The sequence below is a fragment of the Cryptomeria japonica genome, chromosome 2 (assembly GCF_030272615.1).
Source record: "Cryptomeria japonica chromosome 2, Sugi_1.0, whole genome shotgun sequence".
Lineage (NCBI taxonomy): Eukaryota > Viridiplantae > Streptophyta > Pinopsida > Cupressales > Cupressaceae > Cryptomeria > Cryptomeria japonica.
Window position 1 is genome coordinate 152,639,907 of NC_081406.1, and position 27,324 is coordinate 152,667,230.

The following is a 27,324-nucleotide window of genomic DNA, read 5'->3' on the forward strand; positions in this document are numbered from 1 at the left end:
CTCTTTTAAATAAATTAAATAAAACATTTATTTAAATCATTATCCCCACCCCACTTGCATTTTCCTACAAATGCAACTTGCACACATTTTGAAATAAATGAATTTTTATTTTAATAAAATCCTATTTTCCCTCACCCACCAAATCCACTTGCAAAATCTAATCCCCTTCTAGATTCTTCTAACCCCTTCCTAATTAGCCTAATCCATCCCCTAATTATTGTCACATTCCTAAGCAAAATGGAGTCACTTCTCAAATGGCCCAAAGTCTTGGATAACCATTGAAGGTTTTCAACCTTCAACCATCAAAAACCCCAAAGTCTTTGAAAACCATTAAAGGCTTCCAACTTTCAACCACTTAATTCCACAAAGTCTCCAATAACCATTAATGGTTAATTCAACTCTCCCACATGGTTAAAACATTTGTTTTGACTCAACCTCTATCCAACCCAAGGGTCTCATCAGGTCATTAATGCTTTGACCATGATTATCTCTTAATCATTTGCACAAAGGTTTATCCTTGGATTAACTCCTAATCCAGTGGGTAATCCTAATTTAGGCTTGACTCTTAGCCTTTAGATAACCATGAGGTCTTCTCAGGCCTTTAATGCCTCCAACCTCTTCTCTCAACCCAATCCTGTGTTGACACTTGTCACCATTTCATTGGTGCAAATTGTGCACATGGATCCCCAACTTTCAAGCTTGACCCTTGATTAAACCTTTCAATCCTGACCATCCATTGCTCCATTTTTCCTATAAATAGAGCCCATTCCTTCATAATCCAGATCCTGAAAACTTGTATGCATTTAGACTATAGCCATTTTAGAGAGCATTTTAGCATAAACAATCTAATCTTTTGTCTTTTGGTTAAAATATATCATTTTAGCATTAAAATAGCTTTTCATTTCATGTTTGGAGCTATACTACAATCTCAATCCTCCATAAGCATCCATAGTGCAAAAAGCTGCTGAGAGCTACACTATTTTGGAACTTGGAGAGGAGAGGAACAAGGGAGAAGGAGCTAATCTCATGCTAAGAGACAGTTGGAGATGTCTCATTGTCTTTACTTCTTTAGTTAGATTCATTAGTATGTGTTTTTAGTATCTCTCTTGGAATGCCTTCATATGTTTTAGTTTTCGATTGACTAACTCTAACATCTTGTGTGTTTTGTGTTGTTTGATCAAGAACTAACCTTGTGCCATTTAGGAGGGCATCACTAAGTATTCATTTAATTAAGTGGACAAATTTGTGTGTCTACATTAATCATTCTATCAAATCATCAAGATCACATCAAGAGAAGCTTAGGGTGTAATTCCTCTTCATCGAACTCTAATGGAGATTGTACTAGAAGGAAAAAATAGAAGCATTTATTTATCTTTTTGTTTCTATATTTTACACTTTATATTCTATTGCATATATTTTGGCATGCCTATTGGGACCCACAACCTAAAAACTAACTTTATTTTGAGTGTATTACAGGGTTGTTCGTAGATTATAGGTTGATGCCTACACCCTATGATTAGCACCTACACTTCACATCAAGTCTTGTGTTCTAAGGTGACATCTCTACTATGAAGCTACAACCATTTCAATTCAGTAAACCCTCTTTCATTTTCACTCATTTTTTATTTTTTAAACACCTTTTAGCCTATTTTAAAAGAATTGCAATATTTTGGTCCATTAGCATTGTTCACTAACATATTTGTTGTATGATGGTTCATTTTTATTGCATTTTTTTTCCTATAGCCTATTCCAACACTTGTACCTACTATTATGTCACTTGTGCCTTCAAAAGTAGCACCTATGTCCTTGAAATTTAACCATTTTCATTATTTTTTATGTTTTCCATTTTTTAGTTTTTGTTTTTATTAGTTCATTAACACTTTTAGCTATTATTTGTAGCATCCTTTATTCGCACACACAAGTGGGCATGATGTTGGAGACAGGAGTGGGATGTTCAAATTTTAAGGATGGAGAGAGATGACAACAACGATTGAGATAATGATGGTGGTTGTTTTGTTGAGGATGAGGATGTTGTCTATGACACCTTCATTGAAGATAGGCCCTATGATTAGGATTCAAAGGATGATGATATTTTGGCAATATTGTGGCTTGAGGCTCAAAGGCCCATGCAAGTGAGTCAAGAGACATTATCAGGAAAGTGTCATGCACCCATGGTGTCTTTCTAGGCCCCTATATCTTCTTGTGTGTAAGTCTTCAGGCATTGGCTTTTCTCATCTCAATATTTTCTATGAGTTGGTTCTTGTGTTACTAAAGAATGATAGGGTCATTTTCACCAAAGGCCCTACTTCCTCTAAGGATTCTCTAAAGCTAGTGCTTCTGAATCTAAAGCTGGGTTGGGTGTTACCTTTGTGGAGGTATCTCCTTATTTAGGGTCTTCAAATTCCCAACCCAACTTGTCATGACTCCAAGATGGTTTTATCCTACTAGGCCTCTAATTAATAATCTATCTACGAGTCCCTCAATTGAACTCATGCTTGGTGATTCTATACAGATTGTGGTTTTGTTTTTGATATTGGTGTTCCTTTGCCCTTAATTGGCCTTTGCATCTTATTTAGGAACTTCCTAATGCCTTGGTCAACAAAGCCTCTACCTACTTGGTGAATACTCCCATTGGTAGGTTCTCTAGCTCTCATTTAAATATAGACAATATTTGTAGTTTAGTTAAGAAAAGATGGCATATTGATAGTCTACATTAGGTGGCTACAACATCAATGGATTTTTCCTATTCTCCTTCCAACCCCTTAAGGTGAGTAAGTGTATTTTACAAGGATAACCTTGGTTCTTTGATAAATCTATCCTCTTTTTGAAAAATTGGACTTATGGTTTTGATGTTGCTAAGGAAATTCCTAATTAGGTTCCCATGTGGGTGTGAAGCCTAATGCTTCCACTAAAAATTGGGATGAAGAGATATTAAGAGGCATTAATAATACCCTTGGTTCTCTTATTTCTATTGACAATGTTATGAAATACATGAAACAATTGGTTTTTTCCATATTTTGTGTTTGTGTGGATATTGGTAAATAGATGCCTAACTCCATTAAGCTTCACTCCAAGTTGGGGGCCTGGGAGCATATTATCCACTATGAGGCTTCCTCCTTGATTTTTGCTTACTTCCATAAAGCTAGGTATCGTTCATGTCAGGATTTCATGGCTTCTTAGTCCAATAATGGGAACTTGAGATTGAGGGAACTTGGAAATTGTTTTGGCTTCTTAATTGTAATCCTTACTACAAAATCTATGGGACCTTCCTAAATGAAAAAGCAAGTTATTTGCCCGTTAATGGGCTTGATCGGGTCCTGTTAGGACTTCCAAAATTTTCAAAATTTTGAGATCCCAGGTTAAGAAAATTCACTTATAACTTTCAAATTTACCCATGCAGATTTAGTTTGAGTAGCTCGTTTGTGAGAGCTATAATTTGGAGCCTGGTGAATGTCATGTAAAATAATTTGGGGGAAGGGGAAAACACTTATTAGAGGTGGTATTCATCAAGTTGAAACTTTCAGAAGTCAGATTGGATAATTTTTTGAAGCACTTGATTTGAGGGGTTAACAAAGGTTCAACAGGTGCACATTTTTGAAAAGTCCGAGTAGCCTACTTTGGAGACTTGTATCTTACACCCCATTGATTGTCATGATAAATTTATTGTTCCTTTGTGTTCCCTGAAAATTTTTGTACTACCCTGCCCATTTTTATGATACAATGATCTTGTTTGGCCTATTTGCCAAAGCCAAATCATTGCAAGTTGTTGTTTTCTACACTTTGCACAGTGCAATGTGTTTTAGGGAGGCTCGCTTTGGGCATTAATAACTTGTTCCTGGATGATCATATAATCAAACCAATTGGTCCTTGAGATTTATTGTAGTGATATGAGCATGTATGCCAAGTTTAAGCTCTTCATGATTTCATATGATATGTTTTCAAAATTGTTTTGAAACTGGGTTTGAAGAGGAAAAAGTTTATTGTGGCCTATGCAAACTGATTTATCCCACATGCTTTGTGGGAAGTGAAAACATTGTGTTTAAATTGTTTAAGGCTCACTTCGTATGTGAGAAAAAGAGAACGCCTTTTGCTCAGATTCGCGCGCATGGAGCCTAGTCACAAGCAAAGGAAGGTGGCCCCAACGACCACATGGCCGACAACTTGGCAATGACATGGACAAATCCTCGGTTAACACGTGGTGGACAAAAGGATGGACCATAGGTGACACATGGAAAAATCTCCCGATCCCATGATTGTGAGATGTAAGGAGATTAGTGACCACACGATTGTGGGGAGCCGCCACGTGTCCAAGGTGGGGCCAAGGGCTACATACACATGGTGGAGGCAGAAGCTAACCAGGTAATGACACATGGCAAAGGATTGCCTGACTCAATGGGTTAATCAAGGACATAAAAGGTAAAATAAAGTAAAGAAATCAAATAAATCCCACCTACATCGAACTTCCCCAATGTAAAAGGGTTTGAAATAATTAAAATGGTGGCCTCAAATAAATATAGAATTATATTGTGAAACAACAAAGGGCATCTAATGAACCGATTCTCGCGAACCCGAAGAGACTAAAATGGGCAAATGGGCCTAGATTTATAAAACCATGATTGTTTACCAGATTTAAGGGGTTTTTACCCGTGGTTTTCGAAGTGAAAAATGTTTTGGGGATAAAGGCAGGGAGGACAAACATTTTTTTTGTTTTCAAGCGAAATGATGGTTGTATAGGTGTTTTTTTACATGGAGGGAATTATTTTCTATTACAATAGTTTGGAAAGGTGTGCATAGGTGAAGAATGGAGGGAGATATATTTGTGATTGAGAAGGGACAACTATCAGCGAGTTTTCTTCAATCTGGAGTTTTCTTCTTCTTCTATATATTTTATATTCTTCTCTTTTGAAGGGGTTCTAAAATTTTCTTCCGTACAGAGTCTGTAAATGGTTTCTTGTCCAGAGTTCTTTAGATCCATGTAGTAGATGGATTATTTTTGAGCAATGTGTAAGGCATTTGTAGAGAAAACTTTATATTGAGTTCAGTGTTCAAGTTTTTGCAAGCTATTTGAAAGATGGAGTGTAAAATGTTATTTATCAGAGGTAGCATTTAAATAAAATGGAAGATATGGTTTAGATCTAGTTTCTTTCCAGTGTGTAACTCTATCATCTTTTGAAGGAAATTAGCCAAGGGTTCTTTTTATTCAGTGCATTATTGTGATATATGTGACTTTTTGTTTATGCTTTGGTCCAAGGGGTCAATTAAATTGCTAAATAGAGTTGCAGAATAATAGGGCTTATGCAGGGATTTTGGTAAGAAGTCCTGGGTTTAAATCACTAATGAGATATACTGTAAGACAATATTATCTTGGATCTAAAAGTTATTGGATAAAATCTTTTCATATGCCATCTTATATTTTCATGGTTTCAAGTTGCCCAATGGGATGAGGCACTGATCACAACTTGAAATTATGTTTACAGTTAGCGTTGTTGTCAAAATCATTAGTTATTGCTACAAATCTTGTTAGAAATCAGAATATCTTTATATTTTATGTTGTTGTTTGTAGTTGTTATCTCATGCTCCAAATTGGTTGAGGATTACTGAGGATTAGCCATCCTTCAACATTCTCTCTCTTTGTTGAGCCCTTTTGATGAGATTATCTACTTTATTTAATGTTATATACAAGTGTGGTGCAGAGATTGTAAATGCATTAAGGGATCACCCTCCCTGGTTTTGCAGAGCCTAATGTTGTCCTTGTTAGTTGGTCCAAGTCCTTGAAGTTTCTGATAATTGAGGCTAGCAACCTCATAGGAAATGGACAAATCAACTTGGTTGCTACATAAGCGTAAACCCTTTTCAGGAACTAACAAGTCTCCCCTAAATTTGGGTGGACAGAGATTAATTTTGACGCTGCATCCAAGGGTAACCCGGGACCATCGAGTGTAGGGTGTGTGGCAAAGGATTCCCAAGGCAAAAGAGTGGGAGTAGGTTGGCAAATATTACCAGATGGATCAAACAATGAAGTCGAGTCCAAAGCGGTCGTAAATGCAATTCAACTCGCAAAGAGATTAGGGGTGACCGAGCTCCACTTGGAAGGGGATTCCCAAGTGATAGTCAATGCTATCATCTATGGCAACTTGTTTAGTTGGAGAGTTAACCGAGACATTGAAGAGATCACGTCCATTATTGCACACTTTGAAGATTTCAAGATATCTCACATTTTCTTAAGTGGCAATGCAGACACTGACAAATGCGCAAATGAGGTGTTGGAGATGGGGTTAGGTGATACGAGAATTATAGTCTATGAGTAAGATAGGCATCCTTGAGTTCCATTTTGACTGATCAAAACCGTTAATCTTGAGGTGGCAAGTAATTAATGTTGGTGGTTGATTGAACTTGGCGGTAGTACAGGGTGGTAGACAGATGATCTCATTTAATCCTTTGCCTTGCATTAAGCTTTCTTGGGCAGGGTGGTAGTGGATTTCACTATGGCCAAATGTGGAGGTGGATGAGATAGGTGGTACATGCATTTATGCCTTGTCGCAGGAGAATGTTTCAAGAATAATCGGGTGAAGATATGCATTAAATGTGATATTTATAGTGTTTAGTAAGTTAAGTTTTCTCTTAGTATTTCGGGCGGTGTGTAGTGCGTCATTTGGAAGGCATCTCAGGGAGTGTAGGTTGTGGATGTTTTATGCAACCATGGAGCCAAACTTTTTACTTAGGGCACCGCATCCTATGGTGGCATTTTGTGGTGTCATTTCTGATGAGCATCTCTCAAACATTTTCAAGTTTGAAGACCAAGACTTTCTAAACAGAGTCAAGATAGTTCTCAGTGATGAATACATGCGGGGGGAGTTCAAATACTGCACAAATGTGGATATTGCTTCTATGTTTGTTGCATGGTCCTTTGAGCTAGTCGGGGTCAATAGATTTCATTGGGTGGTTACAAACAGTGTGAAGGAGGACTGGAGGGGTGGGTTGGAGAGCTTCATCTAGATGGCATGAGATGGAGAAGGATTTGTGTGCCCAAACGAAGTGTGGCTACATTCCAGTGAATTTCATCCTCCTTTGCGTCCATTTCTTCTATGGAGTGTGAATTGGAACAAGGAAGTTTGAAGAGCTTCGACTCAAATTGGGATGCATGGAGTGCAAGAGTATATTCGAGCATGAGAAAGGATGGAAATTCAAAGGGAACTGGAGAAGTGGAATCCCTCCAATGCAATGAGAAAGGGGGAGGATTCTAGCTCAAGCTCATCCCCAAAAAAGAAGAGAGGGCGGCCAAGAGGATCCAATAAAAACTCAAGTAGCAGAGCACTGTGGATTGGCTTCCCCCCAGAAGCTCATGACAATCACATAGATGAAGAGGATTAGCATGAGTGCGACATGGCAGGAAGTGATAAAGGCAAGGAGATCGTGGTGGTCATTGATAACTCAATGATGAGCGAATAGTACTAAACTGGTACTGAGAGGGGCGGTGAATCAATACAAACAAAAAATACAGTCCTAAACCGGTTTGATAGCAGACACTCCAAATGACTGGCAAACAACGACACCAGTTTGAAACAAAGTGCAATTGGTAAAGCTAAGAATGTCTGAGACAAGCATTAACTAGTTACTCACTTAGCTTTCCACTCAACTCAAGACTATACTACCATTTCACCCTTATGCATAAACATGTAATCTATCATCAGATCATAATAACAGCTAGTTCAACATGTTTTATTGACAGGCATAAAACACAGAACCATCATATGCTTGACAAACAATAGCAAAGTGTCACAAGATAAAAGCATCACACATGACACACATATTTTTCATGTGGAAACCCAACTGGGAAAAACCACGGTGGGGATGAATACCCACAAGCCGTTCTTAAACTCTTTAGAAGTCTGCTCTATTAGAAGCCTTGTCCTGTTAGAGACATTACAATAGGTTCTGCTAAGAACCTATCCTGTTAGAGATCACATGGTTAAGGGATGGCTACAATACCCGGTTAAGGGTTAAACCCTGTTAAAGGTTACCTTGTTAGAGGATTTCAAGAATTCAATAGCTAAAGGATTCCAAACTCAGTAGCTTTAAATTACCCTGTTAAAGGATTTTCAGCAAGCCGGTTAAGGCTACCCTGTTAAGGGATTTTCCAACTATTGAGGTGGTTAGAGATCAATAGGTATTACAATGATCTGGTAACAACACTCAATTCCAATGCAGATCCACTTAAGCTCCTCTTCACCTTCTGCACTTACACTCTACAGGTATCACTTCTCTCCTTTTGGTCTAGCAAGAATCACGTATCCCTTCTCTTGGATACACACACACAACTTTTGCCAACAACCTCAAAAAGAGACACAACATCGACCTTATAGGAAAACAGATATGTCAGTAGCATAAACCCTAAACCCTAAACCTGTTAGGTTAAGGAATTCAAACGGTTCAATACTGACCATTGAGCACACTACATTAAATGCAGTAGTTCTTGATCTAATCTCAAGACATTCTCCATCGTCCATTTCCACTGATTTTATGGCGGTTGATAACCCATCACATGTTATCACCATTTTACAGACTTCTCACATTCCTGAGGTAGATAGGAACAATCTCCCTCATGCAAGATCCTTCACACACACAGGCTTACATGACAACACGATCTGTTCTTCTTTACAATGCTAACTCATCACACAATGTCACCGGTTGAGCCACACAAGCTTGAAGCACATCAATTGGAAACCCTGAAGTTGAGACTACCAACCGGTAGTCATACAATACTTCCATATGCCAGTTCCCATAACTATATGTCGGTTCATCATGAACAAGCACACCGCTTCACTTTGGCACAAATGTCAATTCATAGTGTTATACCAGTTCTCACATATGCCGGTTCAAACCTCTTCAACATATTGACATCAATGACAACATACAATGCCATTATGTCCACATATTGGTTCACATAATGCCAACAATCTCCCCCTTTGGCATTGATGGCAATATACAAAGATATCTCTTTGCTTCACATCTTCTCCCCCAATGTCTGCAGATATCTTCTCCGCTTCACATCTTCTCCCCCTTTAACAACAATGCCAAAATGGAGGCACAAGTTTCCCTGTTCCATTATGCTGCTCCCCCTGAGGAGTAGCATCCTTGACACATCAATCTTGAAGAAAGATTTGACTATGCAATACATGACTGATGTGGAGCATATACCTTTAGTTCACCTCCGGAAGGGGTAGTACCCCTAATTCACCTCTCAAGTATATGAATGTAGTCTTTGGGAGAGGCTTGGTGAATATGTCTGCTAACTGTTCCTTACTAGAAACATGCTCCAGTGCAATCTCTTTGTTCTGAACCTTTTCCCTACAGAAATGATACTTAAGCTTAAAGTGCTTGGTTCTAGAATGTAAAACTGGATTCTTGGAGATATTAATTGCACTAGTATTGTCACAAAATATACTTATCGGTTTAGATACAGGAACTTTGAAGCCATTCAATACATGCTTCATCCAAATTGTCGAGTACAGTTCATGAAAGATGCAACATACTCTGCTTTCGCTGTAGACTGAGAGATACAACTTTGCTTTTTACTCATCCATGAGACCAGTCTACCAACAAGGAAGAATGCACCACCGGTTGTGCTCTTCCGGTCATCTACATTGCTAGCCCAATCAACATCTGTGAACACTTTCAGGTTAAAATCATTATTGTATGGATACCATAACCCATAGTCAATAGTTCTTTTCAGATACCTAAGAATCCGCTTGACTGCAACCAAGTGGGATTCTCTTGGACTTTTCTAGAACCTTGCAGTAATGCCAACTACATGTGCAATATCCGGTCTGCTATGCACTACATAATGCAACTTACCAATTATTGATCAGTATTCCTTCTCATCAACCAATGCAGAGTCATCCTCTTTGGATAGTTTACAACCGGTCACCATCGGTGTACCAATTGGTTTGCTATCTTCCATGCCAAAGGTCTTCAACACCTCTTTGACATACTTGGACTGAGTGATAAAGATTCCATCTTTCATCTGTTGGATCTGCAGTCCAATGAAGAACTTAATCTCCCCTATGAGTGACATCTCAAACTCTTTCTTCATCTCATCTGCAAATTCATGACTCATCTTGTCATCTCCACCAAAGATAATGTCATCAACAAATACCTCATAGATCAGGATCTAATCTCTTTCAGACTTCAAGTAGATATTGCTATCTTCACTTGTTCTCTCAAATCCAATCTTCACAAGATGGGAATGCAGGCGCTCATACCATGCTCTAGGTGCCTGCTTTAGCCCATATAAGGCTTTATGTAGCCTACATACCATGTCACTGTCTTCAGATAGGGCAAACCCATCTGGTTGCTCAATATACACCTCTTCTTCAAGTACACCATTTAGGAATGCAGATTTTACATCCATTTGATATACTTTGAAGCCTTTAAAAACTGCATATGCAAGAATCATACGAACTCCTTCCAATCTGGCTATAGGAACAAAGGTTTCTCCATAGTCTTTTCCTTCTTCTTGGGCATATCCTTTGCACACCAATCTGGATTTTTTTCTAATCACTGTGCCATCCTCATTCAGCTTATTTCTGAAGACCCATTTGGTACCAATAACATTTTTGTGCTCCGATCTGGGTACCAAGGACCATGTACCATTTTTCTCTATCTGGTCAAGTTCCTCTTCCATTGCCTTGATCCAGTCTTCATCCTTATGTGCCTCTTTGAATGTTTTAGGCTCGAATTCAGAGATCATACATGAGTTTTCTCTGACTTTTCTTCTTGTAAGGATTCCTGCATCCTTATCTCCTATGATCTGCTTAGGATATTGATTCAGCTTGACATTCCGAGGAATGGTCTTGATAGATTCCTCTTGCTTTTCTTCTTCATCCTCATCTCCATCAGTATCAGCATCTACATCTGCCAGTGTAGGAACACTGTTACTGGTACTCGGTTGACTGACAACCGGTTCCTAGAAGGTTGCAACCGGTTCACTTACTGCTTGCTCACTACCGATTTCCTTAGTTTTCTCAAAGGTTTCATCAACTCTTACATTGATGCTTTCCATAATTCTTTGAGTCCTATTGTTAAAACACTTGAGAGCTTTCCTCTTGGTGGAATATCCTAGGAATATTCCCTCATCACATTTTGCATCAAATTTTCTTTGGTGTTCACTCCTCTTGATGTAACATTTGCTACCAAACACTCTAAAGTAGCTAACCATAGGTGTCTTACTGGTCCAATACTCATAAGGAGTTTTATCATTACCTTTCTTGATGAGTACCCAGTTCATTGTGTAGATTGCAGTGCTCACCGCTTCTCTCCAAAAGGTGTGAGCTACCTTTCCTTGAATCAACATGGTTCTAGCTACTTCAACCATAGTCCAGTTATTCCTCTCTGCTAGGCCATTCTGCTATGGAGTCCGGGGGGCAGACAATTGCCTCTTGATTCCATGTTCTTCATAGTACTTGTTGAATTCACCAGAAGTGAATTCCCCTCCTTGATCAATTCTGAGGCACTTGATCCTTTTACCGCTTTCCTTCTCCACTAATGCTCTAAAAGCTTTGAACTTTACAAAGGCTTCAGACTTGTCCTTTAAGAATGTGACCCACATCATTCTTGAGTAGTCATCAGTGAGAATCATAAAGTACCTATCACCCTGCACACTTCTAGTTTTCATAGGACCACACAAATCAGTATGCACAAGATCAAGCAAGTTGTCAGCAGTGAAAGATTTACCTTTAAAGGTTGAGGAAGACATTTTCCCCAATTTACACTCTCTGCACAAGGTATTATCCAGTTTGCTTAGCACCGGCAACCCTCTAATTGCCTTGATCTTACTAGCCTTCACAATGTTATCAAAGTTTACATGGCAGAGTCTCCTATGCCATATCCAACTATCATCAAATTTAGCCATAAGACATGTACTTATATTTTCATTTAGATGAAATAGGTTACCTTTGGTCTGCATGCCGATGGCCACCAATTTACCATTCTTTCCTTTGATTTTGCAAACTCCATTCTTGAATTTCAGAGTGAGGCCACTGTCATTCAGCTGGGCAACACTCAGAAGGTTGTGTCTGAGACCATCAACCCAACACACATTGTCAGCACTACTCTTTCCATTCAAAGAGATGGACCCTCTGCCTTTGACCATGTATGGTGCATCATTGCCAAAGCAAACCACACCACCATCATACTCCTCCAAGGATAGAAACTTGCTCCGGTCACTAGTCATATGGTGAGAATAGCCACTGTCAATGATCCACTCATTGGAATTATCAAACCGGGAGACAAGAGCCTTCTTGTCTAACACATCTTCTTTGACAGCAACAAACACAATATCTTCATTTTCTTCATCCTCTGATTCTTCATCTATGACACCTTCATCAACTGCCACAAAACAGTTTCTTCGGTTTCCTCCTTTGAATTTCTTGAACCTTTCCGGTTTGTCCTTGTTGTAGCGTTTAGGACAGTTTACAGCAATATGTCCTATCCAGTTACAAGAAAAGCATTTCAAAGGTATCTTGCCTTTGTATTTGTCAGTTCCTTTAGGAAGCTTCTTGGCAAGGAGAGCTTCAAATGCCATCAAAATCTCCTCATCATCCATTTCTCTGCTCTATCTTGGTTCACCACTAGTGCTAGCTTCTTTTCCTTTTCTGGATGGTACAACAGAAGCTTTAAAAGCTAATTCAGTCTTTTGAATACTGCCATCAAAACTATTTATCTCATAGGTTGTCAACTTTTCTATGATGGAGTCCAGGGATACCTTAGTCTTATCTATTGATCTCAGCTCCTGAATAGCAACAACCCTTATTGCATAGACCGGCAATAGGGATCTCAGGACTTTGCTTACCACAGTGGAATCTTCTATTTTACCACCTGCACTCTTGATATCTCCAACAACAGTTTTGATTCTTATTCCATATTGTCAAATGGTCTCACCTTCAACCATCCGCATATCTTCAAACTTCCCTCTCAGGCTTTCTTCCTTAGCCTGTTTTACATGCTCATCACCGCCATAGATATTTTCAAGAGTATCCCATACCTCTTTGGGATTTACCTTATACTGAACATCAATAAACTCAATGTCAGATAAACTACTAATTAGGGCTTACATGACTTGCCCATTCTCCTGCATCTCTCTCTTTTGGTCATCAGTAAGGGTACCGATAGGAGAAACATAGGCAGTCTCAACATAGCTCCAGTGTTGAGCACCCATGCTTCTAATGAATATCTTCATTCTGTCTTTCCATATACTAAAATTTTCCCTGTTAAACTTTGGGCCTTCCCTCTTCATCATTTGACTAGGATCTTTACCTCAAGCGGTTAAGCTTAAAATACAGAGGACCTGGAGGACGCTCTGATACCAATTGATAACTCAATGATGAGTGAATAGTACCAAACCGGTATTGAGAGGGGGGGGGTGAATCAGTACAGACAAAAAATATGGTCCTAAACCGGTTTGACAACAAACAATCCAAATGACTGGCAGACAGCGACACCGGTTTGAAACAGAGTGCAACTGGTAAAGCTAAGAACGTATGAGACAAGCATTAACTAGTTACTCACTTAGCTTTCCACTCAACTCAAGACTATACTACCATTTCACCCTTATGCATGAATAGGTAATCTATCATCAGATCATAATAACAGCTAGTTCAACATGTTTTATTGACAGACATAAAACACATAACCATCATATGCTTGACAGACAATAGCAAAGTGTCACAAGATAAAAGCATCACACATGACACACATATTTTTCACGTGGAAACCCAACTAGGAAAAACCATAGTGGGGATGAAAAACCACAAGCCGTTTTTGAACTCTTTAGAAGTCCGCTCTGTTAGAAGCCTTGTCCTGTTAGAGACATTACAATAGGTTCTGCTAGGAACCGATCCTGTTAGAGATCACCCAGTTAAGGGATGGCTACAATACCCAGTTAAGGGTTAAACCATGTTAAAGGTTACCTTGTTAGAGGATTTCAAGAATTCAATAGCTAAAGGATTCCAAACTCAGTAGCTTTGAATTACCCTGTTAAAGGATTTTCATTGAGCCAGTTAAGGCTACCCTGTTAAGGGATTTTCCAACTATTGAGGTGGTTAGAGATCAACAGGTATTACAATGATCTGGTAACAACACTCAATGCCAATGCAGATCCACTTAAGCTCCTCTTCACCTTCTGCACTTACACTCTATAGGTATCACTTCTCTCATTTTGGTCTAGCAAGAATCACGTATCCCTTCTCTTGGATACACGCACACAACTTTTGCCAACAACCTCAAAAAGAGACACAACATCGACCTTATAGGAAAACAGATAGGTCGGTAGCATAAAACCTAAACCCTAAACCTGTTCGGTTAAGGAATTCAAACGGTTCAATCCTGACCATTGAGCACACTGCATTACATGCAGCAGATCTTGATCCAAACTCAAGACATTCTCCATCATCCATTTCCACCAATTTTATGGCGGCTGATAACCCATCACACGTTATCACCGTTTTACAGGCTTCACACATTCCCGAGGTAGATAGGAACAATCTCCCTCATGCAAGATCCTTCACGCACATAGGCTTACATGGCAACATGATCTGTTCTTCTTTACAATGCCAACTCATCACACAATGTCACCGGTTGAGCCACACAGGCTTGAAGCACATCAACTGGAAACCCTGAAGTTGAGACTACCAACCGGTAGTCATACAATACTTCCATATGCTGGTTCCCATAACTATATGTCGGTTCATCATGAACAAGCACACCGCTTCACTTTGGCACAAATGTCGGTTCACAGTGTTATACCGGTTCGCACATATGCCGGTTCACACCTCTTCAACATATTGACAACAATGACAACATACAATGTCATTATGTCCACATATCGGTTCACATAGTGCCAACAGTCACTGAACCACAAGAGTTTCCTTTGTATGTTGTTTCTTTATGTTTCAATAGGCTCTACTTGTTTTGATAGACTTATGATGCTCTGGATTGTATATGTGGTTGGTTAGGTGGATGGTTTTTTATTTATTTTAGGTTTAGAACAGTTTTATATGCAAATCTTTGAATTATGTAACGTTTTTGATAAATTAATACAATGATACAATTACCGATCAAAAAAAAAGAAAAAGAAAAAGAAAGTTATTGAACACTCCTCTATTCAAAGGTCTTCTTTGATCTTCGATATTGGTTTGGACTTTGTTGGCACAAAAGCTTCTCATATTGGTTCTTCAAAGAAATTTCAGTTGAACCATTCAGAAAAAATTCCAGTCCAAAGCTCCTTGGTTAGGTTTGGCTTCAAATCCGCTTGATTGTGTTGGCCACTCTTGTGTTGATTTTTCAACTACTGGGTTCATTAGGACCTTTCTGTACTGGTCCCTACTGATGGTTTTGTATTTCTAAGTCCTTTTTTGAGACTTTCTTTGTTCTTTGTTTTCTTAGTCTCACTTATGGTGAGTCTCATTTTCTTGCTCGTATAGCTATTTTGTAATGGGTTTGGGCCCTTTCATGTGTTTATCTTAATCAAAATATCCCTAACTCCCAATCCATTTGTGATTCTATGATGTTTCAATTTTATGCTAAAATTGAGAATTCTTAATTGACTTATATTAGAACACGAAGTTTCATTTTAGCATATTTGTATTTAATGTGAGATTATATTACCATTTTTTATTGATTATATGTGAATATATGATTATATTTTGTCTAACAATTATGTTATGTAATGTGTTAGAAGATTAAGATGTGCAAGATGAACACGTATCGGGAAAAGAAGAATTGGTTATCCTCATGTTGAACTATCTTGAAATAATTCAAATGTATAGAAAAAATAATTAATTAATACAAGAATAATTAAATTAATAAATAAATATTGTAATGTATTATATTACATTATTTATTTATTTATTATGGTAATTAATTTTTTTTAGAAAAATAAATTAATTAATTATGTAAGTTACATTATTTTCATTTTGTTGGTGAACTAGAAAAGATATTTTTCTAATATTAAGTTAAATAAAAATTATTTTTTAATAAAGAATAGTAAAAAGGATAATATTTTAATATTATTGATTTAGTAAAAGATGTGCATAAAAAAGATTTGGTTGATTTTTTATATTATCTTTTTTGATAAGAAAAATATTTTCATATTATTTTTTTATTAGGATATTCTATCTTTGTTTTTAAGTTTCAAAAAGAAAAATGAGAGATTTGTTAAAAAGGGAAAAAATTGTTTTATTCTTATTTTAAGAAAATTTGAAAAATTATGTTTTTCATAGATGAATTGAAAGATTTTTTTTCTACTAGATGATTCTTCATTTTATTTTCACATTTATTTCATATTGATAATGAACATAGCTTATTTGTGGAAGAGGTTGGGTCAATTGATTTCTCATGGAAGAAGAAAACAATGAAAAGATTAAAACAGAATATGGGTTTTTTCTCATTTTAATGTATGTAGTTTGAAACTATCAAAAAAATATTTTCACTAAAGAATTACACTTTGGCATGCAATATTTGACCTTTTATGATTAAAACAACTTGGAAGCTTTTTTAATGAAAAATAGGTTTAAGTGATGTAAGGAGAACTAGTCATTTATGGTAAATATAACTTTTACTTTAGGAACCAAATTTTCCTACACATTTTAGGGAAGGTGAATAGATATGTCTTTTTAGTTATATATAAAAATTATCTATACCTAGTTCGAGGATAATGAGATATTAATAATTTTGTGAATGTATATTTGTATAGAAGATAGTAGAATTAAATTTTATCATTATTCCAGATTATTCATATGATATCTTTTGTATCATTACATATATGAATTCATTTGGGTTGGATTGTGACGTTCTATTTATACTTGATTTATATGACATATGACATATGACATATTCCATGTCATGGTTTATTTATGTTAGTTTGTGAAATATTATGTATTTGGTTGATTTGTGACATCTTTTCTATCACAAATATGTCACGGTTATGTGTGAGCATGAATGAACCCTTCATCTTCCTTTTTTTTGTCTTTAGTCACTCTGGCTTGAACAGATCCTAAACCTCCAAAGCCATACTCATCTAGATCTTAAGTACTTGTCCTCATGGAATGCTCACTAGTCTTTTTGATCTATGCTTTTCACTGAATCCAATACTAGCCTTGATGTGTGATTCTCTCTAACTACATATAATCTCATGTAGGATCACAATACTCTATCTAAAATTTAAATTATTGCTTAGTCGATTGTTCACTTTATCCAAATCATTTTTTAAGGATACCAATTTTGCTTCAAGTCTTTCACAATCGCTCTCTTTAGTCTTTAAATTTTTGTTATGACATCATTTCTCCTTTTTGCTTCTTCCAACTAAAATTTTAATTTTAAGATCAACTTCTCTAATTTTTACTTGGTTTTAATGCCCTATGGAATTTGTAATCCTTGTTTTGTATTTTTTTCTTAATATTCTTGATCTTCCTATGAGTACAATGAAGTTCCTCTTCAAGATCCACATATCTGGAAAACACAATCTCTACATCCCTTAGCTAAACATAAATAATCAAGACAAATAAATTCAAATCTATGTTCTATCGAATTAGGTCAACAAGCTACATTTCAAATTCTCACTTAAATTAAATTTGTGTTTATAGAGAGTAGGTCTGCACTTACACATAAATTTAGAGATTTATGGAGATTATAAACTTATGTAGATGAACCAATAATTAAAAAAAGAAATAAAAATTGAAATCTTTTCAGATCTTAGCGAGTCAATATTGAACATTTGATTAAACATTTTCTCACCTTCAAAATTCAACTAAATATTATATTTAAGTTTATTTAATTTTTTAGTTGATTTAATATTTTATTTCAAATAGAAATTTATTCCTATATCATGTTTTTATTATAATCTAATTATATAAATTTAAAAAAATAAAAAATGAAAAAAAAATCCTTAGCATGTCATTCTTGCACAAAATTATTATCCCACTCTCTTCATATCAAAAACTAATGTTACAAAATTGAGAGCTAAATCCAAAGCTTCTAAATGAGATTCTCATAGCTAAATTGAGACCTAAATACATATTTGATTTTCTATGTTTAATATTCTATCTTTCCCCACTTAGCTAACAACCATATACATATTGATATTTTGGAAACACAAAGGTGGTGCTAGTGTCCAAGCCTCTAGATTTCCACATTCTTGAGGACCATCATTCAGATGTTAAATAATAGTGGTTGATTTTTGGTCTTTTATGAAGTTCCATTTTATGGATATGAATGGCATAAAACAATATCTAGTGGTAGCATTTGTAGATATTTTGGAAAAAATATATATTCTATTCTATAATTTATCTCTATTGAAGATTACAAATATGTGAGGCAACACAACCTTTAGCTTTTTTTTTAGAAAATGGGTATCTTCATGGCCCCATAGACACCATTATTTAGCCTTATGTCCGCTATCATCACTAAAGTTTCACTTTGAGTGCACTTGTACTATCTTCCCCCAATTTTGAGAGATTTAAGATCAATTCAAAAATAAGAACTTCCAAGCAGGAGGTTTTTTGAAATTTGAATTGGAGTGGATATAATCAAAAGCTAGAGTTATGAGAATTTGTACCATGGTTAACATATCTAACATTATAACAAATAGGGTTTTTATGTTTCTCTTAACATGCATCTAGACAACAATTAAGATAGCTCTGCAACTCTCGCGCCTTCCCCTTGTTTGAATCTAATCTCCTGGATGACCGCCCCCTCTGGGGAGGTCCCCCCCTCCCTGCAACTAGACCCCATACTCGATACCACGGTCGAAACGCATGATGTTGTTCCGACTGCGGGGACTCCACGGTCTGTGGGTCATATGAAAGAAAATGCCAGTTTTCACACCCCTTCCACTTCGCCAGTTCTGACTGATTCTGGCCTGAATGGTGAAGAGAGGAATATACCACATTCCAGATCGGAAACTTCCACTGGACAGGCGGATGTGGAGCTTGAGAAGGAGAATCCTAAGTCTAGCTGGAAGAACGCCCTCCTTGGGTCCACAAATTCAACCCCTGAAGTTGTTGTGGCCAATTTCTCCTAAATGAAAGACAGAATGAAGATCAAGCTCTCGAACAATCTTATGGACAAAATTGCCTCTTCCCTTCACCTGGCAATAGTTGGTCGATTCTTCTCCTTCCGACCATCTATTGACATGGTCAGGCGATGGGCAAAATCTAGATGGAAGCTTAAAGGAAGCCTTGATATATCAGCAATGTCGGGGGGACTCTTTCTATTCAAGTTCAATGCTGAGGAGGATCTGATCTATGTCCGGACAAGCTCATGGGCTTATGGAAAGCATTTTCTAACCCTAGCTAAATGGAAGCTTGGTTTTGACCCCTCAGCAAAACTAAACCGCATGGTACCAGTCTGGGTTAGGCTCCCCGGTCTCCTGCTAAAGTTTTGGGATGAACAAATCTTCTGCTGGATAGGGAACTCGTTTGGCAGCTTTGTCTCAGTAGACTCGGTCACCCTCAATAAATCCAGGTTGGTGTACGCTCGCTTTTGTGTTAATGTTACTATTAACAAGGCTCTCCCAAATTTTATTTTCCTAAAATCAAAATGGGGAAAATGGTCCCAAGCTATTATGTATGAAAATGCTACCCTTTTTTGCCAGAAGTGCAATAATCAAGGCCATTCCTATATTGAGTGTAAAGCCCCTGTGGCTGCTGAACCCAAGCTCAAAGATAAGGCTATCTGGGCTGATCCCATCAACCCTAGTGACCCATCATCATCGGCTCCTCTTGAGCTGACTACTGTGAATGAAATATCTGAGGATTACCCCCACACGGACAAGATCCATCCCCTGCAGATCCTATTAAAACTGCTAGCCCAAGCATCCCCCTGGAAGAAGGTGAGATCCCAAAGGTGATAAATCTCAATTTTTCCCCCAACCCCCTCCCACCCCCTAGTTTTTTGGATGGCATGCCCATCATGCCCTCTGTGTCCCCCACACCCTCATCCCTTCATGCCTCCATTCCAGTTATGGCTATGCCTTTGGTGGCTGAGGTTAAGCTACCTACCTCAACACCCCCTCTCTCCCTTGCTATGGTGGATAGAGCTTCTCACCCAGGAAACTCCCTGGAAACTCTATTGAAGGTGTCTCCTCTAGGATCCCCTCAGACAGATAATGAAGAATGGATAACCCAGAAGAAGAAAGTCAAGGCCAAGAAAGCGGATGTGGGGGGTACTGAAAATAAAGTAGGTAGACCCTCTGAAAGAGTCCCGAGACATAAGGTTATGGCTAGGGACATTGCAAAGGGAAGACAACTGACCCTTGATGGACTCAACAAAAGTAAGAAATGAAGTTCCTCTCCTGGAACATAAGGGGTCTGAACAACCCCCAAAAGAAGTTCGCCATAAAACAACTCATTATGGAGATGAAAATTGACATTTGCCTTCTTCAAGGGGTCAAGATGCCCTTCCAAACCTTTGCTTCCGTTGCTGGTAAATTCTGACCTGAGGTGGATTTTTTGTATGTTGATGCTTTGGGTGCCTCTGGGGGTATTGCTACCCTCTAGGACCCCATTAAAATGAAAGGTAAGCTTTTCGCTAGCTCCCAAAATTTCCCAGCGGTTACTTTTTATTACGGTGAACACCGCTGGTAGATGTTCAACATCTATGCTCCCAACTCCAAGTTGGGGAGATGACTTGTTTGGGAGGAAATTTCTTATCTCATTGTGGCTAATTAGAAGGTTCAGTATATGCTTGCAGGAGATTTCAATTCCTCCCTCTACCCCTTTGAGAAGTGTGGAGGCCTTGAAGATTTTACTGATAGCATGGGTGACCTAGCCAGCTTCATCAATGCTTCTAGCCTTATGGATATTGACCTCTAGGGTGCTCCTTTCACATGGTCGAACAATAGAAAAGGCAAACATCTTATTCAAGTTAGACTGGATAGATTCTTGATTTCCACCAACTGGGACATCAGACATAACTCTTATCTAAAAACACTCCCAAGGACTGCTTCTGATCACAACCCCCTTCTATTCCATTGGAAGGACAGACCCTACCAGCCCCCCCCCCCTTTCGCTATGAGATCATGTAGGCCTCTTATCCTGACTTCAGGGAGCTGGTTAGACTTTGGTGGGCCACCTTAGTCCAAGGGACTGCTATGTTCAGAATTATGGAGAAACTAAAGCTAATTAGCAAGGAAGTCAAAGGGTGGAATAGGACCACCTTTGGAGACATCTTCAAAAGAAAGAAGGACCTGGGTTCCAGATTGAAACAAATTCAGAATATCATGGCTACCGGTAACCCCCCAGATCCCATTTTGAAGGAGGAGGAAGACTTCCACAAGAACTGGAAAGATACCCTCTCTAAGGAGGAGGTGTACTGGAAGCAAAGATCCATAATCCAATGGCTGAAGGAAGGGGACAAAAATTCTGCCTTCTTCCATAGATCAATGTGTATTCATAGGAGAAGGAACTACATCAAAAGTATCAAGCATGAAACTGACCAGGAGATCATTGGAGATTCCCTAATTGGACAGAGTGCGGCTAATTTTTTCACAAGACTATATTCGGATAATGGTGGAAGTGATACCGCTCTCCAGGATTGCCTTGTGAGTAAGCTTACATCTGTCATCAATGAGGATGACAACTGGCAACTAACTGCCCCCATCTCTACTGTTGAAGTCCACTTGGCTGTCTTTGTGATGGGGGCCTACAAGACCTTGGGCCCGGATGGCTTCCCCCCAACATTCTTCTAGGATTACTGGGACATTGTTAGCTATGATGTCACCAAAGTTGTTCAAGATTTATGTAAGATGAGAAGATTGCTGAAGAAGATCAACAACACTTTCATTGTCCTCATCCTAGAGACCACTAATCCCAGTTGCTTGAAGGAGTATCGTCCCATAAGTCTTTGCAATACCATTTATAAGATACTCTCCAAGGTCCTTGTTAATAGGATTAAGACCCTCCTGGGGAAATTTATCAGCCTGTCCTAGAAAGGATTTGTCCCAAGTCACCAAATTTTGGATGCTGCCATTGCCACTCATGAGATAATCCACTCCATGGATAGGAGCAAAATAACAGGTATGGCTTTTAAACTTGATATATCTAAAGCTTATGACAAGGTTAATTGGGGTTTTCTTTTCAAATCACTATTAAAACTAGGCTTCAACCAAAAGGTGGTGAATATGATTCGGGAATGTGTTACCATGGTCCAGTTCTCGGTTTTGATTAATGGGACTCCTAGGGGTTGTTTCAAAGCAAAAAAAGGCATCTGACAGGGTGACCCTTTGTCCCCTTATCTTTTTATCATGATAGTTGAGGTCTTAAGCATGAATGTGACTGAGCTGGTCACCAATGGTAGGCTCCAAGGGTTCAAAGCGGCTTCCATGCTCCCCCCCTCTAATATTCAACAGTTCGTGGATGACACCTTCCTATTTGGTAAGTCTTCTGTCTTGGAGGCTTAAGGGTGGAAGATCTTACTTGCTGACTATGCCAAGGCATAAGGACAATGCATCAACTATGAGAAGAGTAACCTCTTTTTCTTCAACACTCCTAATGACCTCCAACTCATAATCCTCTCTATCCTCAGATGCAAGATGGCAGCTCTTCTGGAAACCTACCTGGGTCTCCCCCTCACGATCAAGGAAGTCACTCCCACCTTCTGGAACACTATACTGGAACGCATGCAGAAAAAACTTGTTGGATGGAAAGGAATATTCCTCAGTAGTGTGGGGAACCTCTAACTCCTTGCAACTTCCCTACAGGGAATTCCAGTGTACTTCCTTTCCATGTTTAAAATATTAGGGGCCATGGGGGAAAAACTTGAGAAAATCCAAAGAACCTTCTTAAGGACAGGCCTGGAAGAGAAAAAATGCCTTGCTTTGGTAAATTGGGATAACGTGTGCTTACCCAAATCAATGGGAGGTTTGGGTATAAGAAAGATAAATGCCCTCAATAAGGCACTAATTGCTAAGATTGGATGTTGGCTAAAGGTGAGGCGGACTGGTGTAACATCATCAAAGCAAAGTACCTGGACCAGGAGCACTTCTATTACAATTTGAGTACAACCGACCTTCCCCAAGGATCCAAGTTATGGAACAACATCCTGAAGAGAAGATTCATGGTTAGAGAAGGTCTGAAATGGCAATTGGGAGATGGTAGGAAAGTGAGATTCTGGGAAGACTTTTGGATGGAGGACAGGCCCTTGGCCAACACCCACTTCCATCAAATTATGCACCACCTAAAAGGTCTCCTGGGGGATTATATTGCAGATTATTTGGAACTAGGAAGAAAATGCTAGAAAGACATTGTCCACATCTTCAGCAACAGACCTAACCTGGTCCCCCTTGCTTAGGACCTACAGTGCATTTTGTTGGAAACTAGAATTCCCCTGGCCTCTCATGAAGACAACTTCATCTGGAAAGAGACCCAATCAGGCTCTTTCTCGGTTAAATTTGCTTACAATCAGCTCCTGAAACCCCCTGTGGATGTTGAGTGCTGGAAGAAAATTTGGAACCCTCAATTAATCCCTAAAATTAATTTCTTCTGGTGGTCCCTCATGCATGGTAAAACCCTCACTTTGGATAACTTGAAAAAGAGGGGGTTCCATCTCCTCAACAGATGCAACCTGTGTAAAGCTAATGAGGAAACTATTGACCACCTTTTTGGCCTCTACCCCTTTGCTAATCATCTTTGGACTATCACTCTTTAGAAATACGGTCTCTATTGGGTCTTCCAGAAGGACATAAAAAAATGTGCCTTTGATTGGACCCCCCCTCCCATCACCCCCTCATCATTCAGTTATGGAAACAAATACTGCCTCACATTTGATGGGCCTTATGGAGAGAAAGAAACAACATAATTTTCAGAGACACTGAGACCCCTCAGACATTGTGGCTCACATTTGCTTTAAGATGATCTCTAAAAACTTAGAGGTGACAAAATGGAAAACCCCCCCTTATCCTCCTAATGGGATAGAGAAAAAAATTGCTGAAAATTGGAAGCTCCCCCTCGCTTTGAAAGCTTCAACAACAATGCCAAAAACAAAAGAAGGACGACTAGATGGTCAACCCCTAAGTTGCACTGGTTTAAGCTGAATTTTGATGGTTCAGCCCAAAGCATTTGTCAAGCGGGGGGTGGAATCATCCATGATCATTTGGGGAACACAATTGCAGCCTATGCGGGCAACCTAAAGAACAATACGATCACTCAAGATGAAGGAATGGCCCTCCTTTGGGGTTTGAAACTGGCCAACTCCATAGGAATTAAGCAGCTGGAAATTGAAGGAGACTCTCAGATCATTGTGGACTTAGTTAAAGGTAACTCATTGGTGGGTTGGAGAGTGGGATCCATTTTGAGGGATGTCAGGTGCCTCTTGGTCAATCTGGATGACTTCACCATCCGCCACATCTTTAGAGAAGGAAATGAAGTTGTCGATTCCATGGCGGCAGTGGGAAGGCTACAAAACGACTTACAATATTGGAGGGACCCCAGTCTGCTGCTGGTCACCACCAAGGTAATATTGGAAAGGAAAGGGCCTATACCCAGGAAGGGACCATTTTATTCGCCCAAATATGAAGGAAACCTTCATTCAAATTTTAAGTTGGCACGGGAATTCCGCCCATTACTATCCCAGATGGCCACATATCAAAGGCAGGTTGAGTCACCACTACCACAAGGGACGGATTTATGATGACAGTACAAACATCAGGAATGATTACTCCCTAATTATTACCCGGATGGAGCCAACTGGCGACGATAGGGAAATGTCAAATCACATTGGCTTGAGTGAATGTTCACACGTTCTGAGTAGATTTTCTATTTTTGATATCTACTCAGAAATAAGAGATAATAATCACTCTGATTATTACGTCCTCTTAGTCCAAGTTCGACACAATTATTTTATCAACTCCGCCTTAAGCCTGCCTCGGCTCTGCATTTTTTCTGAAAGTCGCTTTCAATCTGTTAAGCTGGAGGATTCAAGAATGGGGGGGACATGCTTAGATTGGAACCCAATAAAGTGGATGAGTTCAAAGCTAAACTGGTGGCATGGTTTGTCTTCTCGGAAGGCGGCATTGACAAATTCATGGAGAGTATGAAGGGAAATGATGAAAAACTATCCAGACAATTTGTGACTTCCTGGGAAGATAGAAGGGCAACCATGGGGGAATCTCGTTCGAAATTAATGAAGAGGTTATAGCCCAAGTGATGGGTCTTTCTATGGAGGGAAGGAAATGGAAAAAAACAAAGCCGTATTGCAGATTCCACTAGCCTTAACCAGTTCTTCTGCTAGGGCAAAAACCCTGTCAAGAGGGTGGGCGACTTCAATAGGGAGGAGCTCCCTCACCCGTGGGATGAGGTCTACTATATTGTGATGAAGTATTTTACGCTGGAGGGAAGGTATGTCATATTCTACTACTACCATCTCCCTTTCCTAAACTACTTGAGGAATAAAGATTTCATTTCCATTCCGTTCTTTTTGCTGCATTCTATGGATGCTAATGTTAAGGATATAGCCGAAGCTAAGAAAAAAGGGAAAGATTTTCCCATCCTGCACTAGGGCCTCATTCTCTGCCTGTATAACTTTCACCTCGCCCTTTGCTCGCCCCGTTCCATATCTCTGTCCAGAATGTCAACCCTTCGACCCACCCTCCCGTTATTAATGATGCTAGCCCTCCTCGGCTCCCAAAAATTGGCTCCCGTAGCAAGAAAACCAAAAATCACTCCCCGGAGGAGGTCAGAACTCCCAAGAAAGTCAAAATCCAAGAGATTGACTCTAGTATAGAATTTACTGAAGAAGCCAATACCCCCCGTCGTTCTAGCAGACTGGCCTCTAAACCCTCAGAAAAATCTTTGAGAGACCCTTCCTCCTTGCATGACACTGGTAATTCCATTCCGACTGATAAACTGCCCCTGGCCTAGCATAATCCAACCCCTCATTCTGTGAGCTCCACCCGGGTTTCAGAAAGCCCCACTTCATCCAAGAGTCCGGAGCCATCAAATTTCCCCTCCCTGACCTTCAGGCTGGAAAAAATGATGGTCGTGGAGGAAGCCAGTAGTGTGAAAGAGGAGGAGGAAACCAACCTAGCGGAGTTGGAGAAAAAAATGGAGGCCCTCTCTGACAATGTGCAGGTGATCACCAGCAAACTAGAGGCGGCGGAGTCCAAGATGCATGATGTTTCCAAATTTTCTTTGAATGTTATGCGATGCTCAGCTACTACTCCGTGCCTCATGCAGGAAAGCACAACCAAAGGGAAAGGCAAGGAGGACGAGGACTACAAAGCCCTGTTCAAATTCCTCACTAAGGAATGGGCTAGAAAGCTACTCCCTAAGAAGAGCCATGGGAAAAAGAAATAATTTTATGCATGTGGAGGATTTCTGGTTTTTTGTCTATATCTAGTAGCCGCTGGGCGGATAGGGTTGGTTTATGCTTCTGTTTATACTTCTCTGTTTATTGCCTTGCATGGGAAATGGCTAAAACTCTAATTAGTAATACTTTATCTCTCATAAAATCTTGTAGAATGATTTTTGTTTTTGATAAAGGCAAAAGGCTGCTACAATGTTGATTATCTGCGGATAGTGGTTCTGCCATTGACAACTAATTGTTCCTATGGGTCAACCCCCTCGTTTATGGTTGCTTTTAATATCAAAAACATATCTAACATTATCCCTCATACAATTAAAATTCAATCCTCGCATTGCACTTGGATTCAATACTGAAACTTTGAAGTGCTACCATTATGTTATTTTTATTGTAATCAAATTGGTCACAAAATTATAGGGCGTTCTTCTAGAGTCCCCTAGATGAGATCACTTTGTTAGTTGAAGGAACATCTATTAAAATATCTCCAAACCAAGGGCATGAAATGGAAGAAACAACATACAAAATGCCATCTTTGTACACCACTTATATGAATAAATCTTGATATTTCTAGGTGATATCTTATCGCCATCTTGATATGCACAATCATAACATCTTAGTAGATATCTGCATGGGAGAAATGATTTACTATGACACATATTTTTAAGTCTAATGCAATGACATAAGTTACAATAATATTGGTGATTATTTTATAGTTTAATGTAATGTGTTATGTTTTTACCACATTCTTTCTCTTGATCTTGCAACTTGGGGGAAAGGTAGTGATTCTTTTTTAAAATTTTACATGCTCATACTTGTTATTGGGGGAAAATATTGGAGGTATGTTTTCCTAGTATCATCTAACCTTTTAGTAAAGTACATGAGTAAATTTAAGTTATGTGGACATTATATACTAAATCTTGTAATTGCATTTTATGTCCATTTTTTATACTTAATTTATTTTAAAGTATAATT